The sequence below is a fragment of the Argopecten irradians genome, chromosome 12, assembly GCF_041381155.1.
Source record: "Argopecten irradians isolate NY chromosome 12, Ai_NY, whole genome shotgun sequence".
In the NCBI taxonomy this organism is placed as follows: Eukaryota; Metazoa; Mollusca; class Bivalvia; order Pectinida; family Pectinidae; genus Argopecten; species Argopecten irradians.
Genome location: NC_091145.1, coordinates 33294107 through 33298942, shown reverse-complemented (window position 1 = coordinate 33298942; position 4836 = coordinate 33294107).

Genomic DNA, 4836 nt, shown 5'->3' with positions numbered 1-4836 from the left:
TTTATATTAATGCATATCCTACTCCGTTTATGTGTGAATGTAAGGCTGGGATAAACCAGTGTCTCCTAAGCGTGTTAGTAGACGCTATTACACTGATTACACAGAATGCTTTTAAATTTCAGGCGTATACTGATAGTGTTTGATAAATAAATACATTGTACATGTTAAATAGGAGTAACAACAAAAGGGGCCCGGGTAAGTTAATGAATGATAACAGAATAATTCAAATTCCAGAAAGAAATGACGACGGAATGGATTTATGTAAATGAATGACGAATAAAATTGATTTAAGAATGAATTATTAATCACATAATTAAATAATGACTGTTTTATAGAAACATTTTAATGAATTCAAAAAAATAAAATGTCTTACAAAATTTGCCATTTAGTCTAGGATATTATTAAATTACAAAGTTTTTTAATCACCTTATTCTCATACTTAGATTTTTCCGAAATTTCATTTGTCTTTCTTTTGTTATATACAGATTAGTAAAATTGTGTTCAATGATATTGCTTGTTACAAATCGCTCATTAATTATTCTATTTTGCTCCAAATTATTTGCTTAGAAATACAGTTGCTAAAGATGTGTATCTATATCTTATTTGTTGTAACATGGATTGCATATATTGTTTGGTTTTTGCATTAATTTAAGTTTATGTTCAGTGGTTAATATTTTATGCCAACTTCCTTATTGAAAATCCTTAATTTTCCTGTCGACTTTTCTATAATTCAAAGAGAGCCAGATTACATTCAACTTTAATAATAATAAAACCATTACATCTCTGAATGGACTTTATTTCCTAACCTTTTTGAAATATTGTCGAAATTTCACTTAGAATTAGAATGTTATTTAACAATTAAACTGATATCCAGTTATTTTAAGTGTTTATCTTTTCCAATGATTGTCCTCATGAAATAAAATCATTCTCATCATTATTCCATTTTTTTCGGTTTTGTTGAAAACGGGACTATATTGGAATATTCTATGTCTGACAGTCTAATGGACTGTTCGATATCTCTACCTCTTTGATCACTTAAAATATTTTTGGTAAAATAGGTTTAATTGTATTTATAATTTTATAGTCCGTGTTCATTAATGTCATTGTTCTCCAGTTCCTAATATCATCCCTTTCCCCTTGCTTGTACATCAATATAATAATCTCTCGATGCTGTAAAGATACCTTTTGCTAAAATGTCTTTACTGAGTTAACTTTTCCCAAGTATGTCAATTGATTAGATGAAGGGGATATGTTAGATTAATAGGATGATATTGGAAGAAATTAGATTAGATTACTGAAGTACAAAACTCCCTTTCTAATATGTTATTGAAATTAAAATGCCCATATTTTACTTTTATAAATTGACAGTGTATTTCATCAGTCGTTTCTTAAGTCTGTATTTCTAAGGATAACACTTTTCTTAGAAAGGCTACCAAGAATTAAAATGGAAAATATACATATACATTTTATCTGATTAGGAATAAGAATTTATTAGCAATATTGTCAACCCATTTTGTTTTAAAACTACATGTTTGTGCATGTAGTAGGTAATCTACTTTCTTCTAAAAATCGTTGTTATTGTTAATGTAAACGCTTTGTTGAAGATGAAATACACTTTGTTCTGTATTGAAATGAAAAAAATGAACTATTTTGGTCAGAATTTAGACATATTTAATACCACATTACATACAGGCTGAGGCCCTATATGTACAATATTATATTAGAGTTGTTTCCCTTAAACCATTGTAATGGACATAACTTGCAATGTTAGTATACTATAAATAAGTATAATTGATTAAAAATTGTAGATGAAATATTTTGCACCATAATATCTTTTTTACAGTATTAGGCAGAGAAGATATTATTTTTTAAAAGATCAAGCCAGCCTATCAATAAACATACGACTCCGTTCATTACATCCGCAGTCCGCTTTCCAAGAATAGAAATGATGTAATAATATATAGTGCACAAAGGGGGACAATTCCTGGTCTCTGAATGGATTATAAATTATATAATGAGTCGCATGATCTATGCTATATCGACTTCTACCTTATGTAAATGTATGTATATGCAATGTATTTATATACATGTATTATATTACAAAATATTACACGCATATCTAAATTTTAATATTGATCCATTCATTTTTAAACGCAAGTTCCCACTACATAAAATCGATTATATGAGACATTCTACAGAAATATCTCACTTTTAGTGTTTTTAAAAGATTTTTTAATCTATGACACATATTTTGAATTTGATTTATTTAACCATAATATTGAACAAATTGTCTTAAATCAATACCAAATGTCTGTAACGGGATTGAAAATTATATACATTTTTACATACAATTTAGCAGGTTGGATATTTATATAGCAGACGAAAAGTAAGCTTGATAAATGAATAACAATTTTTAGTCATTATATTATGATGAATCACCAATTCCATTTATATATCATGTTGATATTTAGAAGACATGCGATATCTCAATTTCGCAGTTTTAATCTTATTTGCCTTATTTGCAGTTGTAGCTAAATATATATTTCTAGCAGACAATAAAGGAATGAATATCAAAGTCACTACTATTAAACAACATCAATGTCTCTCTTATTGCAAAAATATACTACTACCAGTTTTTTAGGATTTTTATTATTATTGCATCACACGTTGCCTTACAGCATGTTTTAACTTATTAGCATATTAATAATTGTATCTATTCATGTAAAGTATCAATTAATATACATACATGTGGCGGTTTGGTTGGACATAAATCTATCAATACGTAGATACAGCACAAATGTACATTTAGATAGTTCATTTAGAAGTTACAAATAAACAAACATTATACATGTAAATCTTACCTAGGATAACCCATCAAAGCCACTAAGGCTTTTTCCAAAGGGGTACCCATATAATAAGTTTTTGTATAAATATAAAAGGAACTTAAAACACATTTATAACATAGTCCATAATATGTTTTTATGACATTGAACAATTCGAAAAAAAATGCTTTGTCTTTACACTTCTCTATAGTACATTAGATAAATTAAAATTACACATCTTCTCTCCGAGATTGATCTTAAGAAACATCATAAAAATGTTTTTTGACAAGACCTTTAAAACGATGTTTGTTATTTCCTCGTTTTATATTGTCAGGGAGATTATTCCAGTCTTCTGCAGCACTATAAAAGAAAGTGAGGGATTCTGGTCCTTTGACGTTTTTAATATATTAAATTTCATAGAACTTAATCTTGTGTTATATTCTTTGCCTATCGATGTAAAGAATTCTTTTTTAGATAAAAAGGACATTTATTTTGTACAATATTAAAACATGAGTTTTTAATGTTACACAAAGCATAATAAGTTGTTCAAGTTCTAAATGGGTAATTCGCGTACTAGGTTCAAGCTTAGATATGAATCTAACAACTTTGCTTTGAATAATTTGTAGTTTGTGTTTGATACCTTCTGTAAGTCATTCACACCAGGATGTACATGCATAGTCAAAGTGATATTGAATGAGTGCTGAGTAGAGAGTTTTTCTGGCTTTGAGTGAAAGACATCTGTTGTTCATATACAAAACTTTCAGACGCTGGATTACTTTCCGGATAATGTTATTCACAGTTTGTTCACCAGATAAATATTCATCTAAAAAGCAAAGGGAGTTGTCGGGGAGGCTTCTAATTTTCCCTTTAAGTCCAAAAGGTTACTCTCGGTTTTTCCAAGGTGAAGGGATAATTTATTGTCTACGAGTCAATCCTGACAAGATTCTAATGTTTTAGGTAATATTGGAGATTTAACTAGGGGATATCTGTGCTAAAATAATATTGCATTATCATCGGCATATAAAAAGCTTGCATTCCGAATTAGTATTAGCTGACATATCATTAACATAGAAAGGACATAGTAGAGGTCCCAGTAATCTCCCTTAGAGCATAAATTATTGAACATTTCTACAGCAATGATACTGTTCACCTGTAAACAGAAACTACGAACATTGCATGAAAGGACATTCAAGTGCTCATGCCAAATATTAAGGAGTTATTGAAATAAAATGCACAGGAATATATTGATAGAACATTTGCAACAACTACATCCTCTTCAAATGTCAAATAAACTTTAAGGATAAAACAAAATAATAACAAACAAAAAAACAAATGTTTATAGGAGATAAGAAAGTTCTCAGTCCATCTTCTGTAACACATCAAGCTTTTGCGATATCAGAGAGCCAGTGAATAAAGTGTTCCTGTCTCAGATCGAACAAGGATTCCCTTGCACAACAGAACCGTGTGTTTGGCTACAAAAAGTAAAACTAATTAAGAAAAGGTACAAAAGGTAGAAGAACCATCTAGGCACGATATAGATGTAGAAGGCACATTTGTATTATTCTAAACAGGGACGAGGGTGAATTTGACACATATTTGATCAAGTATTAAACAAAGCATACATAAAGTATAACAAGTCGACATTCGACTACGATCATGCAATTATGTGTTTTTTCACTACAATATAAAAAATGAAACATGAGAATGCAAAAAGGCATCATCGATGCCCCAGGGGCTACTATCATTGATGTTATATCCACCCACTCCTGGACTATTTCATAGTACAACTTCTGACCAATCAATGGACCACAGAGACTTCTTTTAAATATTGCAGAGAGAGCCACTCCAAACTTCAAAGTCATACAGTCAACTACAGTCTTTTGACCTAAGTCAGAGGACCAAATTACATGTGTCTTCTGTTGCCTTCAATTTTATTACGACAGCAATAGCAACCATTGGGGTATCGATTGTCTGTAAGAAGCAATTCTTTTCAAAGAATAAGAAGGAGAAATAA